At 31.2% G+C, this 25547-nt stretch overlaps 1 pseudogene; it reads left to right on the top strand.

Moving 5' to 3' along the window:
* The first annotated feature begins 19226 nt into the window (after positions 1–19226).
* On the top strand, positions 19227–22385 carry LOC108455573 (uncharacterized; annotated as a pseudogene).
* Positions 22386–25547: the final 3162 nt, after the last annotated feature.

Raw genomic sequence — 25547 nt, 5'->3', positions numbered from 1 at the left:
AGCCGTTTTAGAGGGCGGAAAATATTTAAGTAAAAACTTTTCGATCATTTGTTCCCAAGTAGTGATTGACCCTCTTGGTAATGAGTGCAACCACTGTTTAGCTTTGTTCCTCAATGAAAAGGGAAACAACCGAAGGCGAATGGCATCATCAGAAACTCCATTGATCTTAAAAGTATCGTAAAACTCTAGAAAATTTGTCAAGTGATTGTTTGGATCCTCATCTTGCAAACCATCAAACTGAACAAACCGTTGTATCATTTGAATTGTGTTAGGTTTCAGTTCAAAATTATTTGCAACAATAGCAGGTCTAACTATACTTGACTCAGTTCCTGTTAAATTAGGTTTAGCATAATTATACATAGTGCGTTGAGTAGGATTCTGATTTACTGGATCAGCAGCAATCGCATGAGGCAGCGGATTTTATTGGTTTTCAGTCATCTCCTCGGTTGTGGTTGAAGTATCGTCCTCTTGCTCTTCCTCTGTGTATCTTAGGCTTCGCCTTATTTCTCTTCAGTTTTTGCAAACTGTGTGGTCGATCTCACCGTCAAAAAGTAGTGGTCCTAACGGGTTTCTTCTGGTCATAAACTAGAAAAAAAAACCTGTCAGAAGAAAATAAATGAAAAATTAGAAAAGAAAAGAAAATTTTAAATTGCAATAAAAGTAAAATGACTAAAGTAATAAAAATCAAGTGTTCCTAATATCCTAGTTCCCCGGCAACGGCGCCTAGAACTTGATACGTGATATTTGCGATAGGTTTTAAAAATTTATAATTAATCGTTCTTGAAACTAACTATTATCACAATGAAGGAAAGTGTACCTATCGAACAGTAGTATAGCTTTAGCAAGACCAGATTGTCGAACCCAAAAGAACCACAAGTACTAGTAATTACTTCCTTTTTATTATCTAGCCTAAAAATTAAGAGATTTTGTTATCTAAACTAATTACTAAACTAAGAAAGCACAGAAAGAAAATTTGGGAAAATACTTTTTAGAAAATTCGATTGATTAAGACAATACCTAAGGAAAAATCCACCTAGACTTCACTTGTTATTTTACTCTGAATCAGAAGATTTATTCATTTGACTTGATCCGGAGAAATCCCAAAGTTATATTATTATCTCTCTCGAGACTAATAATGTCTAACCCTAGGTTGAATAATTGAAATCTCTTTCTAATTAACACCCTAGAATTGTATTAACTCGATTTATGGATTCCCTTATTAGGTTTCACCCTAATCCGGCAAAATCTTGTCACCCTATCTCTAGGCGTGCAATCAACTCCGCTTAACTATGACAATTTTACTATTAAACAGGGTCTATTCCTCCTCTGAATAAGAGCATTAACTTGAATCAATATCCTGGAATATTAAAACAAGAATTAATAACACATAATTAAGAACAAGTCAAATATTTATCATACAATTCAGATAATAATAACAAGATCTGTTTTAGGTTTCATTCCCCTTAGGTATTTAGGGGGTTTAGTTCATGATTATAAAAGAAAACATCTCAAAAGCATAAAGATAAAAAAACATAAGAAAACCCAAAACTCCTGAAGGAACTTGAAGGGAGATCTTCAGTCTTGATGATGAATTCGGCTTTTGAGATGGATCAATCGGCTTTCCTTGAGTAATTCTTTGCTTCCTACTTTGCGCCTACCCTCCTAAGTGCCTCTTTAGGTGTTTAAATAGGCTTTAGAATGCCTAAGAGCCCTCAAAATTGGCCTTTTCTGAATAGGACTATACTTGGGCTCGGCAGGGACACGTCCGTGTGCGATTACTCCAGCCCATGTTCAAGGCTGTTGAATAGGCACGGGCGTGTAGTCTACCTGTGTAAGTAGTGCTTCGATCCTGCCAAAGGGACACAACCGTGTGACACGCTCGTGTGAGAAAGTCCAGGTCGTGTTGATTTCCCATGTGGATTCATTTTCTCTGTTTTCGACTCGTTTCTCGCACTTTTTACTCTCCTATGCTCACCTAAGTATAAAACATGAAATTAAAGGATTAGGAGTATCGAATTCACCAAATCTAAGGAGAAATCATCCATAAATGTGCTAATCATGGGATAAAAATATGTATAAATTACGGTTTATCACCACATGCCCGTGTGTCATGGCCGTGTTGACATTAAACCAAGTCAGAATTGCACACAGCCTAAGCACCTTCACACAGACGTGTCACATGACGTGTCCCTGTCAAGCTCAAGTCTAATTCTACTTAGAAAAGGCTAAGTTTAGGTTATTTTGGGCATTCCAAAGTCTATATAAACATCCTAAAGGAGGATCAAAGGGGGACGGAGGGTAGAAAGTAGAAAATATTTGAAGAATAGCCATCGGAGTTAGCTCAGAAGTAGGATATCCTTTAAGACTGAAGATCTCCATTCAAATTCCTTAGAAGTTCTTTGGGTTTCTTTTTGTTTTTTTGTTTTCCCAATTTTGAGATGTTTTCATCTATTGTTATGAACTAAATTCCCTAAATACCTAGGGAAGTTAAAACCTAAGACGGATCTTATTACTATTTGAATTATATGATAAATACTTGTCTTATTCTTAATTATGAGTTTTAATCCTGGTTTTAATATTCCAGTATATTAATTCAGGTTTTGATGTGCTTATTTAGTGGAGCAAAAGTCCCTGTTTAAGAGTAGATCCTCCATAATTAAGCGGAGTTGCATGCAATCTTAGAGATAGGACAACATAAATCTGCCGGATTAGAGTCAAATCTAATAAAGAAATCCATAGATCGAGTTAATGCGACAATAGGGGTTTTAATTAAAAAGAGATTTCGATTAATCAACCAAGGGTCATTTTTTTTAGTCTCGAGAGAGATATTAACATAAACTAGGGATTCCTACGGCTTAAGTCAAGTGAATAAATCATCTAATTCAGAAGTAATAAGTGAAGTCTAGGTGGATTCTTCCTTGGGTATTGTCTTCTTCATCAGTTTTCCAAAAGTATTTTCCAACTTTATTCTCTGTGGCGTTCTTAGTCAATTAGATAGTTCATTTTAGTTTAAAAACATCCCTTAAATTTTTAGGCTAGATAATAAAAAGATAGTATACTAGTACTTTTAGTCCTTGTGGATACGATATTTCCGGTTTCACCATAACTATACTACTGTTCGATAGGTGCGCTTACCTTAGTCAAATTTTTAGTTAGTTTAACAACCATCAATATTCTTATTTTCATATATTAGAATCATGCTGAAGCCTGCTCCTCTCATTATACAGTTCCATATTTTCATAAGCCATGAAACAAAATTCTTCTAATTCTTGCAATTGAAATAATCTTTCTTTCTTGGCTAACTTTAGGTCTAAGTTTAATTCTTTAATTGCCCAATATGTTTTTTTCTATAATTCAATCAACAAGTGACAAATTTTTTCGTAAACTAATTTATAGGGAGACATGCCTAACAAAGTTTTGTATGCAATTCTATAGGCCCACAGTGCATCGTCTAGTCTTACTGCCTAATCTTTCCTACTTGGATTTACCATTTTTTCCAAAATTCGCTTAATCTCTCGTTTAGACACCTCTCCTTGGCCAGTAGCTTATGGGTGATAAGATGTTGTCATTTGGTGTCACACATTATATTTGGCTAAAGCAACTTCAAACTGTTTGCTGCAAAAATGAGATCCTTAATCACTTACCAATGCACGTTATGTTCCAAATTTGGTGAAGATGTTTTTTCTCAAAGGTCTAACTACTGCTTTTGTGTCATTTGTAGTTAATGCAACTACTCCAACCTAGTTAGACACATAATCAACAATTAGCAAGATGTATTTGTTCCTAAAAGAGATTTGAAAGGGTCTTATGAAGTCAATTCCCTAGACATCAAATACTCCTACTTCAAGTATCCCTGATTGTGGCATTAAATCTCTTTTTGATATACTTTCACTTCTTTGACATCTATCACATCCTTGTACGAATTCATGACCATCTCTGTTCATAGTCGGCCAATAAAATCCTAATTGAAGTATTTTTTTTCATATATTCTTTTTCCATCGAAGTGCCCCCCACATGGCAATGTATGGCGTCCTTGCAGAATATCTTGTATCTCTTATTTCGCTACACATATTCCGACTAACTAATTTGCGTATTGTTGGAATATGTATAGATCTTCCTAAATGTCATTTTTTTGATTCATGCATGATCCTTTTCTTTTGTTGCCATGATACTTTTGCTGGAAACACACCTTTAGTGATGTAGTTCACATAATCTGCATACCATGGTATATTGTTATTCCTGAACCCAGCTTGACCGATTCTACCCTGAATAATTGCTCATGAATGAAGGTCTTAGTGATTTCTGTAGAGTTTTTCTCCTCTAAATCATTTTCTATTTTGGATAAATGGTCTGTGATTTGATTCATTGTTCCTTTTCTATCCATGACCCACAGATTGAATTCTTGAAGCAGTAGCACTAATCTCATTAGTCTTGCTTTTATTTCTTTCTTTTTTATAACATATTTTAATGCTGAGTGATCAATGTATACATAAACTCTATTTGCCACTAAATAAGCGAAAAAATTTTCACGATAAAACACAATAGCGAGCATATCTTCTTCAATGGTAGTATAATTGCACTGTGATGAGTTGAGTGTTTTGCTTGCATAATGAATAGGGCCAAATATGTTATTCATCTTTTGTCCCAATATTGCTCCTAAAGCATAATCACTAGCATCGTATATTATAATAAAAGGGTTCTGACCAATTAGGAGTAATGATTATAGGTGCAAAGATAATTTTTTTCCTTTATTACTTTAAAAGTTTTGATACAGTCCTGGTTGAATATAAAAGGTATCTCTTCCTAAAGAAGTTGATTCAATGATTTAGAGATATGAGTGGAGTCTTTTATGAATGCTTATCGAATTCAGCATGTCCTAATAAATTTCTTACTCCTCGGATTGTTGTAGGGCTGGGAAGATTTTTTATAACTTTGATCTTTACCTTGTCCATTTCCAAACTTTTCTCGATATTTGGTGTCCTCACACTAATTCTTCTTTCACCATGGAGTGACATTTTTCCCAGTTAAGTACCAAATTAGTTTCTTCACATCTTTGTAAAATTTTCTCAAGGTTATCTAAACATTCTCGAAAAGAATATCCATAAACTAAGAAATAGTCCATGAATTCATTTAAGCCCTCTTTCAACATATCAGCAAAATTAACAATCATACATCTCATAAAGGTCGTGAGGGCATTACATAATCCAAATGACATTCATTTAAAAGTATATGTGCCAAAAAGACATGTAAATGTAGTTTTTTCTTGATCATTGGGATGTATAAGAATTTGATGATATTCAGAATACCCATAAAGGAAACATTAATAGTCTTTTCTAGTCAATCTATTTAGCATTTGACCAATGAAAGTATGCAGAAAATTATCTTTTTCTATTGCATCATTTAATTTCCAGTAGTCAATACACATTCACCAACCAGTGGCCGCTCTTATTGAAATTAACTCATTCTTATCATTCTCAACCACCATTAATCCCGGTTTCTTTGGAATGCATTGTGTAGGATGTACCCATTCACTATAAAAAATTGTGTACACAATACCTACGTCCAACCATTTGATCAATTATTTTCTTACTATTTCTTTCATTACTGGATTTAACCGATGCTATGCATCTACTAATGACTCTTTCCCTTCTTCCAATTTGATCTTGTATTGACACAGTGCATGATTGATTCCCTTAATATCAGTAATAGTCCATCCAATGACTTTTTTGTGTGTTTTTAAAACACTTAATAATGCCTCCTACTGTTAAGAACTTAACCCAAATTGTTTTTCTCTCCTAAATATCCATACTTTAAATGCTCTGGTAATGGTTTTAATTCTAACTCAGGAGGTTTAACAATGGATGGTACCATTTTTGTTGCGTTCAAAATTAGTTGTTTTGGTTGTTCCTTAATTTGCCGCCACCAATCAAGTTGAAGAGCTATCTGATTGTTTTCATGTTTTACATCATACAAATTTTCTTCTGATGATCTATATTATTGTCTTCAGCCAAAATTGCTGTGATCAACTCTAGTTTATTGCATTTTTTCTCTTTTGGTTTAGGTTTTACCAACTCCACACCTTCCAATTCTTGATGTATCCCCAAATAAATTCATTCTCATTGAATTTTTCCAATATTACCATGACTTCCTTTCTCGTTTTCTTCCAAATACTTCCCCCAGTTATAATGTAAAATTTTTGCATGTTATAACTATTTAACCCATCATAGAAATGTTGGATTTTAATTGTAAAATGTATATCTCTACCCAATACTACCTTAAAAATTGTTTTGAATCGTTCCTAATCTTGCCCTAATGTTTCAGTAATATACTACTTAAATTGAAATAATTTCTCATAGGTGTTGATTACTTGAATCATAGGCAGAACCTTGCGAAGGAATATCTACACAAAATCAGTCCATGTAGTGATAGTATCAAGTGGCAATGCATCTAACCAAGCCTTCACTTTTCCATCTAGTGTGAATGGAATTAGTAATAATTTAATAGCTTCTACTGGGACACCCCCGTACATAATGGTACTGCGATGTGTTTAAATTACCGAAGGAAGGCTATAACATCCTCTTTTTTATAATCATTGAATTTGACATTATGAGAAATTCATGTTAATAATGAATGATCTAATTCAAAGTGAGGACTATGAATAATAAGGCAAGTAATACTAGATTGCAACTAGTCCATGTCAAAAAATATTCCTAATGCTTGCATTATGTTATTAAAGGTTACTTATCATATTGCAGGCAACAAATTTATCTCCTATATCACCAGAAGGATATAACTATTGGTCTTCCCAGATATATGAGCATCTTTATGAATATCTTCCTACAACATGAAATTAGAAAAGAATAAAGAAACACTAATATATCAATCGTATCTATGATTTATTAATTTCCTAATTATTCTAAAAAAATTCAAAAATTAAAATTAATCTAGTGATGTTGCCTCCCCGTTAACAGCACCAACAACTTGACCGCCAAAAGATATGAAATAAGCGATATTCGCAAGTATACGCATCGGGTTGTAATATAGTTACAATGAAGTAAATGAGTACTTCGAAAATTGTACCCAAGGGAAGCGAGTACTAAATTAATCCTAATCTAAAGACAAATAGATCTAATTAGTACTTTAAATAAATTATATTATGAACAAACATAAAGAGAGGTTTTTTGGGGTTTTATAACAATAAAGAAAATAACATAAATAAAGAAACTTTGGGAAACAAATTATGTAAATTGAGTAAGATCTAAGCATGGCTTGCTTTGGTAATCATAACCACCTGTTGCTTCGAGCTTCTAGTAAATCAACTAGTTGTCACCTTAGCAGGATCTTTCGATCTTCCATTAAAATGACAAGTTGGTAAGAAAAACTTATCTCTCGACCTCACAGTCCAGACCAGTTCAGGGCTAAGGTATTCACGAATAGGCCATACCAATTTTAGGTTAATTCCCACCTAATTGACTTCCTAAGGCTGTCAAGCCTAGGGTTTAAGGTCTTCCTCTCCCAAATAGATGATCTATTGAGAAAACCCTACACAACAAATAATTATTCATACAACCAGTCGCTAATCCCCTATAAGAGGATTAGTTCCTCATGCATTTCATAAACACAATAAACTTGATACTAAAAATAAACATGAATAATGAACCAAGAGAAAAGATTTAAAAGAATCCTGAATTGTATTGAATGAAGTGCAGAATCCACAAAGAGTTAATCGAGTCTACAAATCAAATCTCCCGACAAACACAAAGATAAAAACTAGAAATAACCTAAAACCTAAAAAAATAAAAAAAATAAAAACTGAAATTACCAAAAATATTCTCAAGTATCAAAAGCTATCTCTAACAAGTGTTAAATGAGTTTATTTATAGATTTAAGGTTGCCATTTTCCTCAACCATGGGTCACATGTTGCTCTCGTATTAAATATTTGATTATGCAGACCAAAATGCCCTTAGCTCGTAAGTGTTTCTCATACAGGATCGATGTTGCGATACCCTAGTGCCAGTGTAGCAACATTGAAGGCAATATGTTCAACTTCAAGGTGACTTTAAGGGTGTATCGCAACATCCATTGTTGTATCATGACACTGAAGACAGTCTCAGAATTCTTGTACTCTGCTCTCTATGTTGCAACATCAAACTCCCTATGTTGCAACACAACGACCAGTATTGAGTTTATACGCCTTCTAATGGTCTTCTGCACACTCACGAAGTATATTAGCTCACCGTAGGCCTTATTCAGCCCTAAGGTCAATAAAAGACACAAATAACACTTTTTAATCAATGTAAATGAAACTATGAAAACTTAGTTAAAACATAATAAAAGTGCTTGTATTCAAGCTCTTCAAGTGCGAAAACTAGTTTAATTTGCTACACCGAATTATAGAAGATTAGTTCATAGTGTTCATCTAACTTCTATGTTAATACCATCTCACTGGTAATTACTAATGAACCCTAGGTTACCCTCTAAGTTATTTACATGTTTCTTGTTTTGCATGCATAGATATTGGGATAGACATTGGAATAGATGTTGGAATAGTGTGTAAATCCTTCGAAAAGGTTCAAATATGCTATCAGTAATGTTATGTATAATTTCTCTTTGGAACTCAATAAGTTCGTATGAACTTACTTTGTTACCTTTTCCTTCTCAGGCTTCCTAATTGAAGGAAGACTTTGTTGGAAGGACTATGCCAGAGTGATACTATGCTATTATGAGCTGACCGTTTTGTTTCATATCATGCATGACTCGTGGGGTGGCGCATATGTGATTTGGAAATAATTTGTACAAAGAACTTCTATTTTGACAAAAATCAGTTTTTATGGGATTTTTATGAAGTATTGATGCTTAGTTTTAAATTAATATATTTTGTTTAATGAAGTTATTATATCTGAACTTATACACCATATGACTTATACATTATTTTTAATTTGTTGATGTTTTTCATTCAAATTGTGGTAAAGTAACAACCAATATATGTTTTATATTTATAAATTTGTGAGAATTATATATTGCCTTAGCCAAAATGTTTTAAAATTAATTTGATTTTAAGTAGGGACACACCATACTTAGATCCTATTATACGGCCGGGCTTGACATGTTACAAAATCAGAAAGAAATGAAGATGAGACAAGTGTTTTTCAGAGAGCGTGTTTTCTGTTCTATATTAAAAATGAGGAAATCAACCCTCTATTTATACTAGAAATGGCAGGACAAAACGATTAATAGGTAGGGGAAAAAAGTAAAAAACGCAGGAACAATTTTGAAACTATCCCACTATTTTCGCGCCCAACAACCAAAAATATATTAATTCCAGATTTTTTAGAATAGTAAAACTGGAAAAATTAAAATTGTTTAAAGATATTTTTTCCAAAAAAATAATAAAACTTTTGTCTAAAAAGATATACACGTGGTATGTGTCAAAGACACGGACAAGAACGGATCGGCGGTAGCGGCACGCATGTGTGATAGGCCTATAGCCCAATTACTCAATGAGGGCTAGAAGTAAAGGTATACAAAGCTCTCTTGATAGCTTGTACTTAACCAATATGGGATATACCCACTAACAACAACCCTTTGCATTATTAACAATCCACCACTAATGAAAGTAATTTGGAGACTTTGTAAACACCAGAAAAGTAGAGTTTTTAAAATTAAAACGTAAGAAGAACAATAAAATTAGTTGCTTAAGCACTAGTATCTTATGGATTTGGACTAGTACATTGTGAAATAAGTGATTCTTCTCTTTAACAAGTAAAAAAATCTTGAACTTGTCAAGATAGGAGTTAATTTATGACACACAACTAATCTCAGATCCAATTGATGTTCTGCGATAACTTAACAAGTTTTAGCTAATGTACCTCGCGATGCTGGTAAGTGCTTTAGAAAAACTGCCCAAAATGTTTTTCATAGAAGGTGGCTAGTCCTTTTCACTTACGTAGTTGATTTCATAAAGTCTATCTCAATATAGACCATCCAAATCAGGTCTATGAAACCATTAAGAGTTTCCATTAAGCTTATCCTCTCAAATTTAAGTTCGGTGAATTCATCAAGTCTATCTCAATAGGAACACCCAAACTCTAGGATATGAACTCATTAAGAGTAATAAACTCAACCTCTCAAGTCGGTGAATTCATTAAGTACGCCTCAATAAGACCACCCAATTTCTAGGCTATAAATTCATTAAGAGTAAAAACTCATCCTTACACATGTACATCATTTGCCATAGGGATAGGTAAAATGTACACTATGAGTCTTTCCATGATTTTGTTTGACCACATTGAACTTAAAAACAAAGTTAGGTATCCACTATGGATTCCTCAACCACTGGGCTTAAGACTCATTCCCCTCGATGAATCAAGAACCATTTTCCTACTTACCTCTTTGGTTAGTGGATCAACTAGGTTCCTTTCAGACCTCACGTACTCTAAAGCAAATACTTCATTGTTTATTAAATGTCTCATAGATTAATGTCTTATTCGAATATGTATTTTCTTACCATTGTGAGATTGACTCATAACAACACAAATTGTTGCTTGCGAATCATATAATATATATATATATATATATATATATATATGGAAGGTACTGGTTTTTCCCATAAAGGAATCTCTACAAGTAGATTCATAAACCACTCGGCCTCTTGCCCAACTAAGTCAAGAGCTATAAACTCTGACTCCATCATGGAGTAAGCAATACAAGTCTATTTAGCATACTTCCATGAAATGGTTACTCCACCCAAAGTAAAGACATACCCACTTGTAGAGCTTACCTCATCATTATTAGTTACCCAATTTGCATCACAATAGCCTTCAAGGATTGCACGATACCTGAAAAATTTGAACTCCCAAGTTATAGTTTTTACACCACTAATCCATCTTTGTCGCTGAATTTGGGTTACAAAGCATTACCGTACAATCAAAAACATTTAACATCACAATATTTAAATAAATTAAAATCATATTATAAACAAATAAATCTCATGTATTTTGTCCCTAAATTGAGCCTTCAAGACCCTAAAAATAGCTTTGAAGCAATTCGAGACTAATTTGAAAAAAATAAAAGTTCTAAGAAAAAGATGCAAAAATTGGAAAATAGGGGTCACATGGCCGTGTGACATAGCCCAGGCCATGTAACATTCGAGCAAGGGACACACGACCGTATCCCAGCCTGTGTCCTCACCAGTGTAACTCACTAATTAGGGTCACACGCCCGTGTCATACACCCGTGTGCCAGGCCATGTAACTCTTTGAGTTGCCACACACGCCCATGTGTCAAGCCGTGTAACTCACTGACTTGAAACACTAAGAAATTCCAGATGACACATGGTCCTGTCACCAGGCCATGTGATAGCTCATGTAACAAGTCGTGTGAACCCAAAATTTACCTAAAATCAAGTCATTATAGGTCCAATTCATACCTAATCATTCAAACCATTTAGGCACACATTCAAGGGATTCACACATCATTCAAACATACATAAACACGCCATTTCAATCATCCTGAATCACCTAACCAATATGCTATTCAAAGGCACCACAATAGCATCAAAACATCATTTACCTAAACATGTTAACATTGCCTCAATTCATGCATAAAGACCTCATTCAAATATGTGCCAAAACATGTTACAAATTGACCATTTTCAAGCCATCATAACATACCAAAAGAATCTTATTTAAAAGTACTCAAATATGACTCAAAATGACATAGTTTGGTAAGACATTAAGGTATGCCGAATCAAACATAAACTTCAAAGCATACATATACGAAATCACCATTAACACATTCTCAAAACGCTGTTCAAGATAACCTATACATGCCATTATTAACCTTGTCCAAAATAAAATTAGATGCTGGATAGTGTGATAGGTCTTCGACGAACTTCTAACCAATCGAGCTTCCAATAATCTGTAAAACAACGAAAAGTAATTACGTAAGCATCAAGTGCTTAGTAAACTCATATAAACTTAAACATAACTTACCACTTCATTAATACAATTCATAGATTAAGCACAAACCATTACCAATGACATAATCTTACTATAAGCCTGATAACATGTTAATTTACATGGTTTCTTATGTTTAATTTGGTTTATTTCTAAATTGATCCCTGCTAAATTAGTGTTTTTATGATTTAATCTTTTCAGGGATGCAATTGGTCAAAAACAAGCTAAAAAGGGGCCAAATTGAAACACAATCATTGACATGGGGCTAGATAAAAAATGTGGAGAAAGCCAAGGACTTATTAGATATTTTGGCCAAGGACTTATCAGATATTTTGACTATGTAAAAGTCAAAAATAGGAAAAAGAATCTTTTTTATTTTATTTTTTATTTTTTATTTTTTTATTTTAATTTTATATTTATTTAGTTTAGGCTAATTTTAGTAAACTCTATGTATATAAATAGGGCTTTTATGTTCTTTGAAAAATCATCACTTAATTTTATTTCCTACTTCAATTTGGAATTGAAATATTCTTCTTTTTCTCTTTCAAATTGGCATGAAGCATTTTGCTAGTTTCAATTGCAATTGTCTTATTTTTATTAAATTGTGCTTATTGCTTTCCAAGTGCTTTTATTTCCGATTTTTCGCCCCCTTCATCAAAATTACTTTCCAAGTTTACAAAGCATGCATAATTTCATGCTTTACTAAATTTCATATTAGCCTTAGGCCAATGTTCTTTTCGGTTGGGAATCGTGATATACAAATTCGTGTTAAAAATTCGTCCAATCGGTATTCATTTTTTTCCTAAGTATCGGGATAGATCAATCATCCTCTAAAGTTAAACTCAATTTCAAGTCAAAGTGCACGTTGGGTTGAAGTCATGTTTACTGACAGTTAGAGAAACGAGTCGGCAGTGCTGTATTCAGTTCTCTGAGAAAAAATCAAGGAAGAAGTGATCGGGTTTAAACGACCCACGTAGTTGAGACCGTTAATTCCAGTTGGGTTCTTCAGAATGCAAGGCTGTCGAAATCTTGAGTCGGGAACATGTGTAACTCGGTTAGATAATCGGTAAGGGTTGGTTTGTAGGTCGTACCGGAACCAGCTATTTTAGGAGGAATTGGTGGTTAGGATGTTCTTAACTGCTATAATCAGCTTATCATTTGGAGGAGAAGATTAATTTTCAAGGACTGATTCTTGATACGAAATTTACCGAGTCTAAGGCTAAGGCTTATTTTATCTATTTACAGAAGTCTGAATTTATTTCCAGTTTACATTTATTTTCAATAGTATTCAATCGTTTATTTAAGCTAATTAGATTATTTTACTTTCTTAAACATTCTCAAACTCCCCCAATTTAATTGTTTTTTTTGTTGTAGGTACTTTTGGAGTCGTGGGCTCGACTCTTGACACGACATATGACGTGACGAATATTCTATTCATAAGTGAACATAGAAGTTGGTTACGATATCCAATCCCTGTGGACTCGACCCTACTACACTCTTTACTACTATTTAGAGTTAATTTAGTAGGAATTATTTTTGGTGGTTTCGACGCCCATCAAAGCCTATTGAAACACCATCAAACTCACAAGTTAGTAAGTTCATCAATATCACATATATGTTCATTTATAACATAAGTAGGTTTCATAACATACATAACATATTCATCAACCTTTTCATAAGATTATAAACCATTCTATTTATTTACTTACCATTCCATTCCAAAAGCTTAGAATAATCCTAAACAACATCATCAATTCAGAAGTTAGTGCACTTGTCCATGATATAAATGAGTTTATCCATAGCATAAGTAGATTTCCCATAAATAAGTACATCATTTAACTCATCAATCTTTTTATAACATCATATTACATCCCAATTGTAAACTTACCATTTTGTTCCCTTTTCTTACCCATTGAACCATCTAGAATTACATCAGATGCTCGGGAAAGCTCACACATAGTGTGCTATTACATATTCATTGCTCACACAAGCTGTGAAATGGGTCTGCTCACTTGTGGGTTGGAATGTAAGCTACACGATGCAACTCACACGAGCTGTGGAGAATTCGCAACAAATGCAGGACCTCAGGCATCGGTAGGACATTCAAGACCAACACCCGAAACATGAAATCCCTAATGACATGTCATTTGTATCCTAAGAATTCTTAAAGTTCAATCGGGACTCAATATCCGTTAATTCGTCATAGTATGGATACATTCATATATTGATTCATTTACATTAAAATATATATAGTAAGCAATCAATTTAGATAACATTAAAACAATTATAGTTCACACAAACTTACTTCTATAACTAGGGCGTAGAAGTAGTAGAATCAAACTAATCCAAAGCTTTAGCTTTTCTCTCTATTCAAGTCCGAATGTGGTTTATCTTGATCTAAATAGATAATTTTAATCAATTAAGCACTTCTAGTATTCAATTTAATCCATAGTTCATATTTATGCAAAAATACAAATTTTCTCCTAACATTTTAACTTTTCACAATGTAGTCCTTAAGCCCATAACTTGAATATAATTCATTTTAGCCCAAATCCAACTTACCAATGTTACAAGTATTTCACAATGAGTTTCACACTTTTAGCAATTTAATTCCTAATTGCCATTTTCACCAAAAATCACTTAACAAAACATGATTGTTTTACAGCAAAGATTAATAATTTATCAACTACCATAAAAAAAATATTCAAAAACATCTATAGCAAGTCCCTCAACTTTTAAAAAATTTACAAACTAACCCCTAGGCTAGCTAGATTAAGTTAAAATAGTCTTAAAAACATAAAAATCATTAAAAAGGGGACTGAAACCACATACCATACAAACACCTTAGCTAGCCAAACCTTTAAGCCCTAAAATGGCTATTTATTTGCCCTAAAAATGGTGGAGAAGACAACAATGAAGATGATACCATCTTTTAATTTCTTTTGTTTTAGTTTATTTATTAAATTACCATTTTAACCTTAGTTATTAACTAAACAAAACATCAAATTCAAGTCCATATTAATCCGTTAACTCCTCAAATGGTATAATTACCAAATAAGTCCATTATTTTATAATCCCATAGCCATTTGACCCCTTTAACTAATAGAACTCAACTTTTACAACTTTTGCGATTTAGTCCTTTTTACTTAATTAACCATTAAAACTTTAAAATTTCTTAACGAAACTTTAATATGAATTTAATAACACTCCATAAATATTTAATAAAGTATTTATGGCTCGATTTATAGAAACGAGGTCCCGATATCTCATTTTCTAAAACTACTTGACTTTAGGGACATACAACTTTAACCTAATTATTTTTTCATTTAACATAAATCATTAAATGAAATTTTATTATTAAAATATATAGCACTCATAAATATTAAATAGTAATATTTATAGCCCCATACGTTAGATTTGTGGCCCCAAAACCATTATTCCGACAACATAGAGAAATGGGCTATTACAATAGTACCTTTAAGGTATGCTCATTGCTTGGATTATGAGTATATCTATTGCTTAGTTTATGAGTATATCTACTTAGTCTACTAACCACATAAGCAATGTCCTGTTGAGTGTAGTTCATCACGAACATAACCCTTCCAATAATCTTAGCATACTCTAATTGAGAAACACTATTTCCTTTATTCCTTAATAGTTATATGCTAGAATCATAAGGAGTTCTCACAAGGATTACATCAAAACTATTAAACCTTTTTAACAGTTTCTCTATATAGTAAGGTTGGTTTGATGAAAACCTCTTTTTCTGATTTTGTAAGCTTAACTCCTATGATTACATCTACCTCTCCTAAATCAGCCATTTTGAATTTTGTAGATAAGAAATTCTTTATTTTATTAATGATTTTTATATTGGGACTAAAAATTAACATGTCATCTACATACATACTTATGATGACACAATCAGAACCAAATATTTTAAAATACACACATGCATCTGTACCATTAACTACAAAATCTAAACTAAGAATAGTTTAATGAAATTTTTCATGGCATTGTTCTGGAGCTTATTTGAGATCGTATAGAGATTTTTTGAGTCTGCAAGCTTTATCTTCCATACCAAGTGCCACAAATCCTGGAGGTTGCTCCATATAGATCTCCTTATCCAAATTAATATTCAAGAAATCTATCTTTACATCCATATGATGTACCAACAAATTATGAATAGAAGCTAAAGCAAATAAAACACGAATGGTAAAGATTTTAGTCACATGAGAATATGTATCAAAACAATCTACTCTAAATTTCTGAATAAACTCTTTAACCACTAGTCTTGCCTTATACTTTTGTATTGACCCATCTAGTCTAAGTTTCTTTCTAAAAACCCATTTATTACTAATAGGTTTAAAACCTTTAGGCAAGTGTACTAATTCCCAAGTGTGATTAAATATAATAGATTCAAGCTCATTATTAATAGCATCTCTAAAAAAACTAGCACCTATTGAATTTATGGCTTCATCATAGGTTTTTAAATCATCATCTATCAAAAATGCATGACCAATAGAATTATTTGTTAAGTCTAAATCATCAACTTCAGTTATAAAAGAAGTAAGAAAATCATGTCCGAAACTAGTGGTCGTCTTTTGTCTTTTACTTCTCCTAGGTTTTACATCATCATTAACAATATCTTTATTATGTGTACTAGAAGAAGAAACATGCTCGTCTAACTGTGTATCAGGATTTATATTAGATTTCTTTAGAAGGAAAATAATTTCAAAGAAAACAACATCTTTAGATTCACGTATGGAAGAATTATGCAAATACATAAATCTATCTGCAGCATTGTTCAGAGCATAACCAACAAAAACAATAACAGTTTTAGATCTAATAGTGTTCTGTTTAAAACCTGCTTTTTCTAGGCACTCCCATACTTTCAAGTATTCATTTCTAAATTGTTGGAAAATAAGCTACTACAAAATAAATCTGTTAGCACTGACTGGAGAATTAAGAAATTAGAAATTTACTGCGCCATGGTAAACCCACTGCCTTAGTAACAAATTTTCCCTGACTGGTGTAATCGTGTAGTGGACGTTGTCCCCCAAAGCAAACACAATGCTTCAATATTCGTACACCTGAATAAGGAAGATGGAACTCGATTGGTGTTGTTCTTCTCAGGGAAATCACAGTAGGATCAATTCCCAGGAAAATTTGGAGGGGTCACAGTTGAATCCACTTAAAACTCAAACTCCTAGACATAATTTTTCTCGAAAGTGATTTAGGGGAAACCGACAAATTTTATAAGGAAGTTGGAAAGAAAGGAAGAGGAGAAATGTGTTTTTTAGATAGCGTTGTGTTTTCTATTCTGTCAATGAAGTTACAATTTCAACATTTATCTTTTCAATGGACTAGAATGATTGCTAATAAGGTAACTCACCAATTGATGCATGTAGTTTTATCTTATGTAAGTCGTGTTGTACAATTAGAAATTCCATCTGGTTCAATAATACCGCTTATCCTAGTGAGTTTTAGGGGCCCACTGGACCAGAAGCTTCTCAAGCTTAAGCATTTACTTTTCTAGTTAGAGACCAACGTCTTAGGGCTAACGTGGGATCCGCTCAAGGGCCTACTGGGTTAGGTAAATATCTAATGCGTTCCCCAACCGGAGAAGTCATTTTGGAGGGAAACTATGCGTTTTGGGATCTGCGTGCTCCTTGGTTAGAACCTCTAAGAGGTCCCAATGGTTTGGACTTGAGTAGGTTGAAAAAAGACATACAACCTTGGCAAGAACGGCGTTCTGCGGAATATATGACACATTCTCCTTTAGGGTCTTTAAATTCTGTAGATTTAACAGTGGCCCAAGTACCAATGAAGATAAAAGACAAGATTAAGCGTATAGAGTAAGTTCATGGACTTGGGTTTTAATTGAGCCTTCTCTTCTTTGATATTTTCCAATTTTCATCTTGGTTTTATTAATAAATAGTTTTTATCCTTTAAAAAATAGTTACAATACGTTTGCATTGGATCCAAATTTTAAATATATTAATTTAAAATTAAATAATAAAAGAAAAATGATATTCAAAATAATATCATTACTAAAGTTTCTCAAATAAATATAAAACACATTTTAAAAATTATAAATAATTTTTAAATAATCTTTTAAAATAATACTGAAAATATGGACACTTGAATTTGAATTTAATAGTGTAATAATTATCTATAATTATTATTTTATTTTGACATAATAAATTTTAGTTTTTCATTTGAATTGTTTTATTAGAGTAACATAACTTTGGAGTAAGGTAAAAACTTTGGGACACATATTTCAATGACAAAATGGAGCGTTTATATCAGACTCAATAATGTCATTTTTTTTTATTGTTTATGAATTGTTGCATCTTAAAAGTAAATTTTGAAAACTTCAAGAAAAATATTTTCACGCCTCAAGTATTTAAACTTTACTTTTCTTACTTAAAACTCCAATTTTCTTATGTTATTCATCCGACTTAATAAACTCAATCTACACGAGGATGTATGTTTACATGACATTTTTAATTACCTTTCATTAAAAATAATTTTATTTAAAATTAATTATAAAAATATCAATTTTAATCAAGAAAAGTACTTCCAACCCATTCTAAACAAGGAAAAGATTCAAATTGTGATTGAAGATATAAACATCTCTAGTATCAAATGGGGCATAATCAGAGGTTTCTTTAGTATTTAAATATATTATAAGTTTCTATACTAATCAAAAACTTGAAATTTAGTCTCTATATATATTTTTAAAATTTAATTTTTTATTTTTAAATTTTAACATTTATGTTCAATTGTTAAATAAAAGTATAAGAAGTAAAATTTAAATATTCAAAAGTACCAAGTATAGGTGAGATATTATAAATTTATTCATTTTTACTGTGACGTGATTGTAGTAAATTTGAGGTTGTCCCATGACTTGTTTACTATGTAGCGTAGAATTTAGAAGCAAAAATGGTTAATAGGGGAAGTTTTCAGTTAAGAAATCAAAGAAATACCGAAGAAATGGGTAAAGGCTTGGTGAAGTAAATTTTAGCTTGGCTAATTAACCCCCAAAATAAATAACAGTCATTTGTTATAAACATATGAAAAATAGGGTATAAATTTATATTATAAAATATTGATAAAACACGAGGAATACATGGATATTAATCAAGTTTAATAAAATGGCGCCTGGGCAGCAATTAAAAACCTATGGATCATCGCAATTTTCGTGTTGACTAAACCCCAAAACTCATCTATATATAACTAAGTTTTGACACCCCAAAACTCCCATTTTCTTTGCTATTTCACAACGTTTTTTCCCTGTTCCTTTTAAATATTAAATACACCCCAAGTTAAGAAAACAATAAACAGTAAATTTGTTTTCAACAAAGTAAAAACCTCTTTTGTTTTGTTCACTTTCAAACATATTTGTTTTTTTCATCTTCATTTTTTTAGGCTGTAATTCCGAAATAATAAAGCACAATATTTGCCATTACTTCAAGGGAACTTTTGATCAACTTCTTTGAAAGAAGCAAACCATGTCGCACGACATGATTCATTCATCCGAGCAGCTTTCCATTGTAATTCTTCGACTTTCTTAATGTTTGCAAATAATTCCTTTTATTTTAATTTTTATAGTTTTAAACCTAAATTCTCTTTAGATAGATAGAATTAGATTCAAACCCATGATGATACGAAAATATGAACAACTTGCATGAACATTTTAAATAGAAGAATTGTAAAAGTTAGGGTTTAAATTTTAGATTTTAATCTTGAGCCTGTAGAATTATTGTATAAGTTATACTTGAATATAAATTTAAATTTCAGTTGAGTTGATTTATGTAATCCTTTTAAGAGGCGGTAATTGAAAAGTGACAATTATCAAGCAATACATATGTTGCACAAGTATTGTGTAAGTTATTATAACATGTTGTCAAGATTTATCTTAACATGGGGTTTCATTGGGTCAATTTCTTACAGGATGATATATCGAGTCCAACCAACGTTCCGTTTTTATATTTTTCCGATGCCGATCTTTTCTCAGAAGCCTTGCAAAACTCTGAGGTTACTTCTAATTGTTGTTACAAAGATCAGAACTCTTCGTTTGGCAATAATCTTACTATACCACTAGATATTGAACAACTTAACAATGGACACCATGACAATACAGGAAATACTAACCCAATTGCCCCTACAACCACCAGCACGACCACCACCACCACCACCAACACCACCGCGACATCCTCTGCTAACTACAACAACACCGCCACCGACAATCTTTCCGTAATATTTGATTCACCGGACGAAATCGAAGATGATATTTCAGCTTCCATAGACTTTTCTCAATCTCCTTCTTTTTCCATCCCTCAATTTCTAGCTCAACAAGATCAAATTGATCATCTATCTTTAGTTCAATCCCAAAACCAGTTATGTGAAACTACTGCAGACCTTGTTCGACCACTTTCGGGGCCCCCATTTACGCATGTTTTCGAAGAAGATTGTTTGTCTACTGTGCCTTCTTTAAACCCTTCATCTCCTTCTTGCTCATTTTTTGGTGCTTCAACAATGGCTAATTTCTTGCCTGCGTTATCGGTTGATAGTTCTGGGATTTTCACTGGGAGCTTTGTTATGGGGTCTGAATCGCAAGCTCAAAACTTGGAATTTCAAGGTGATAATGGTGGACTTTTCTGCCCAGATTCAGTGCAATGCATATTTAACCCTGGAGACATACAGGTACTTAGCTTTCAATGTTGGATAAATTTTGGATAAAAATAAGATGTAGGCACCTCTATTAATAATTAGATTGTGTTTTGTTATTTTAATAAAAATACTAAATTAATTTTTATTTATTAGATTAAAAATAAATAAAATTTTTCTGTTAAAATTTATTTATATCGTTAAAAATTGGTATACCTTTCAGAATAACTAAATAGGTATGCACTTTATATTGACATATATGAATCAATTTTTAATGGTAGAAATGAATAAAAATTATAAAAGAAAAATTAATTTATCCTTTAATCTAATGTGTATGGACTAATTTATTTAATTTTTAAATAAAAAGAATAAAATATAATTCAACTCTTAATATAAAATCCTAAATAGTACATTATGAAAAATCATCAAAATAACAATCTTATTTTATTGTTTTGAAAGACCCTTAGAAGTGAGAACCAACAACTAATGGGAGGCGTTGTGGGCTCTGCTCCATTGGCATCAGAGATGTCGAGTTTGGAAGACTCAAGTCGTAACAAAGTTGGAAAACTTTCGGTTCAACAAAGAAAAGAGAAGATCCAGAGGTACATGAAGAAAAGGAAAGAGAGGAACTTCAGCAAAAAAATCAAGGTTCTTTCTTTTAATCCATCTCAATCAATATATATATAGACTATGTTTTTGGATTCATATGTGTTGAATGTTGATACATGTTTGGTACAAAGTATATTATTATTTTTTAAATGAAGTGGAAAATGGAGTGGACACTTGTACTAGACACAAATTATTTTAGGGTTAAATCATTATATTGGATTTCAATTTCACAATTACTCTTATATTTGGATGTAAATTTTTTTTTTTCTAAGTTAATCCTTAAACTTGATAATTGTTTTTATATGAGAGTTTGAGCTAGGTGGTTGTTCCAAAGTTGGAACCGAAATTTTTTTTATTTAACTTAGTTCATGAATTTGGCAATTGTTCTCACATGACGGCTTGGACTTTAAAGTTTTTAAAGAAATATTGATAATTAATTTAGACAAAAAAATTAGGTTCCAATATAAGAATAATTTTAAGTTCAGAATTAACTTGAATAAAAGAAAGTTCAGGCTGCCAAGTAAAAATAATTGTCAAGTTTAAGATCAAAAGTGATTTAACCCATTATTTTAATTACTAAAAACTCATTCTTTTAAAAATTTATTTTAGAGGTATTTATGTTTTTATATTTTAATAAATTTAAAAAAATGAAATTTAAGCTCAAGACAGTATAACCTTCATCATTTTAATCAAAGCCATATAAGATTTTTAGAACAATTTCTTCTAAATTAGTTAGATATTATTTTCACTGATATGGTGGATGTATGATAATCTTGTATATAAAAATTAGTTGGCATATTAAGATACTAATATTACAATAAAATCTGCAGTATGCTTGTCGAAAAACCCTAGCTGACAGCCGACCACGTGTGCGAGGAAGATTTGCGAAGAATGATGATTGTGGAGGGACCCCTAGGCAAGCTTATAGCAATCACGAAGAAGATGATGTAAGTTCCTTCCTTGTTTTTTCCTTACGACATTTCAAGCTTTTCTCCCTTACAACATGTATTGATACTTTTGCTTTCATTTCCCCATAGGTTGTGGTGAAAGAAAAGGAAGAAATGGTCGACTCCTCAGATATATTTGCTGATATTAGTGGAGTGAACAGTTTGAAATACAATTACTCAATCCAATCTTGGCTTTGAATAGGTTTCATTAAACAATTTTGTAACACCAGTGTTCTAAGTTAGCTTTTTAATAAAGAAGAAAAAATTGGGTCCTATGGTATACAAATGATCAAAGTTAGAATGTTATAGTTAGTAAATAAAAATGTAATTTCTGTAGATATGTAAGTATCAATTTCATTTGGATACAATCCTAAACTAGTGGTGCAAGATTAGTTTCTTAAAAAAAAAAAAAAAAAGACAAGAAAACATTTTTGGCAGATTATTTCCTTTAGATAAATACATTCTCACTGACTTGCCCAAGGGCCAATTTACTCATCTTATTTGATAAATACAGTCTATATAGATTGCATTTTGGTCCAAAGGTTGTTTAAAAATAAATATACATTATTTAAGTTTAGTTATAAATATATAAATAAATTTAATTATAAAATATATATTGTTATGAATGCTATTAAGTGAATGTTCAACTTTTCACCTTTCATCTTCTTGTAACTCCTTTCTTATTTATGTATTAGAAAATAAGGAGTCTAATCTCCTATATATATATATATAGGAGTATACTATTTGTAATGATTATAGAAAAGAAGACAAGTGCAATAAAAATCCTCTTATTCTCATCTATTATTCTTGTGTTATTTGTATTATTTATTACTATTTTATAAAACGTTATCAACATGCTTTTATTCAAGAGTGATCGGTCCTTAGTTTACGCCAGAATTTTGTTGGGCTCCAAGTATTGAAATTTAATTATTTGGTTAAAAATTGTAAGTGGTTGCTCGAAATTTGTTTGGGGATGATCACGTTCTCTTCATTGCAAAGAATGCTTATAGTCTCTACTTCTCATCCACAATTACCTAAGTAAGTCTAATAATTTATTTTAAAATTTGATTCGATTTCTATTAAGTTCAATTTATATAATTCTCTATTTGCATCTCTATGAATTTATAAATCCTTTCTCAAGTTTATTTGTTGTGCTTTCTATGTGAATATACATATTTGTTATTTTTATATAATTTATTGGTTTAGTTTTAATTTTGATTAAATTATATGATTGTTCTTATCTATTATTGTCTATTGTAAATGTGTATTATATGCAATGATTAGTTTGGACTTCAAATCTATACATACTTGAGAACTGTATAATCATATTAATCATGGAATTTTGTAAGAAAACATGTAAAAGATTTTTAAAATTATGAATTAGTTTTTGAAAGAAAATTATGATAATGAAAAAAAATTCTCATTAGATCAGTTTTTGAAAGAAAATTATGATAATGAAAAAAAATTCACATTAGATCAGTTTCGTTCCCTAAGGTGAATGTAGCATTGCATAATCAATCTTAAAAATGACAAATTTGCAATTGTGGTTGTGAGCATGGTCTTTGATGGGCTAGTATGGGAATAATAATCACTATAACTATAGTGATTATAAAAATCTTAATGAAAATATTTATGTGATACTCAAAGAACATTTGACACATGCATATTGGTTGAATATTTTGTGAATGTACGATTAAAAAGAAAAGGGAACAATGTATAGACACATTTGATTTATCACAATGATATTGAAGTAAATTTGCAAACAATGATGACTTTATTGTCTTTGTTAACAAATTATATTGTCTATTCATTTCTAAAAGTGAATAGAACTTATTGTTGTTATTGACAAATAAATAAGTGGAAGATGGATAGCCCAAAATGTTGCTAAATGTTTATTCCTGAAACAAAATGATTAATGATTTATACTAATTAATCATTCTTTGGAGCGGATAATACCTTATGATCTTATTGGCAAAGAATATGAGATAAGTTTACATTATTTTCTGAATTATTTCTTATAGATTCCTTAAAGTGAATGTTTGCAATAAATATAATAAATTATATGATCACTTTTCATCATTGAACTCAATTTGGCTATTTGAAAATTTCGACATATTCTCTCAAGTGAATATTGCATATACTTTTATAAAAAATATATATTTCTTTTGTTGAAATAATAACATTATGGACCTCTCATTGGTTTAGGCATTTCTAGAAGTAAATGCCATAATATTGCTTATATGTGGATACTAGATAAAATGAATGACAATGAAATTATCAATTATCACAGTTTATATTGACATTATAAAAGTATAAGGTTAAAAAAAGGATGATGTTAATAAATATGATGAAAAATATGAATGCATTGTGTACATACCTTCAACATGTCTAAAACAATAAATTTTGCTAAGTTTTATAAAGAAAAGAGATGTTTTGTAACGCATGATAATAAAATTTGAATTGAAATTATGCTACAAGAGGTGGAGGTTAAAAAATTTTAATTTTAAACCTCTATAGTTGTAGCTTTAATATCTTATTTTGACCTTATAATATTTTGTATTTTATTATGTTATGGCATATAAAACAATTTATCTAATTGCATGCTTCTTAACGTGATTGATTAGTGACATGAACTTACTATTTGCTATGTTTAACATATGTTTTATTTATGCTTATTCTTTTATAAAAATATTTTTCTTTTATATGAATAAATAAAGTTTTTTTTTAAGATTTGAAATTTTATAATCCATGTTGAAAAGAATTGAAAAATCGCATATATTTTTTTAAAAATAAATTACACATTTACTAATATTATATGATAAAATAATATTTTATTATATGCTCTGAAGAGTTAATTAATATTGCATTAGATTGTCAAAGCTCTAGAAGTGCTAATTTTGCACGTCCTTATGATGCAAAATTTTGTAAAATATTATATTATTATTTTTAGATCAAGAAGATATATGCTGAATGTAATCTTTATATGTTTTACATTAAAACCATGGATAGAAATGACATGAGATACTTGTTTTTGTATATGATAAATATTCACTTGTTTTTGTATATGATAAATATTCTCAAAGGAATACATTACACGTATATGATTGACATATGAGACATTGAAAAGAAGTTCATAGTATTGGTATGACCGGTTAGACCATCCCGAGTCAATGATGATGCAAAACAATTTGATGAAAATTTATATGATCTTATTGAAGAATTAGAAGTTGTATTTTAATAATTTTCATCAATACTAGTTATTTTGACAACATATCGAGCTAACACCAGCTAAAGTTAGAGGTCGGCTGTATTTATGGACGATAACCAAATAATATATGAGCTCATGCATCACATGTGTAC

The sequence above is a fragment of the Gossypium arboreum genome, chromosome 9 (genome assembly GCF_025698485.1).
Source record: "Gossypium arboreum isolate Shixiya-1 chromosome 9, ASM2569848v2, whole genome shotgun sequence".
Lineage (NCBI taxonomy): Eukaryota > Viridiplantae > Streptophyta > Magnoliopsida > Malvales > Malvaceae > Gossypium > Gossypium arboreum.
The sequence above is the reverse complement of the archived record's forward strand: the minus strand, read 5'-3'. Positions and strand labels throughout refer to the sequence as shown.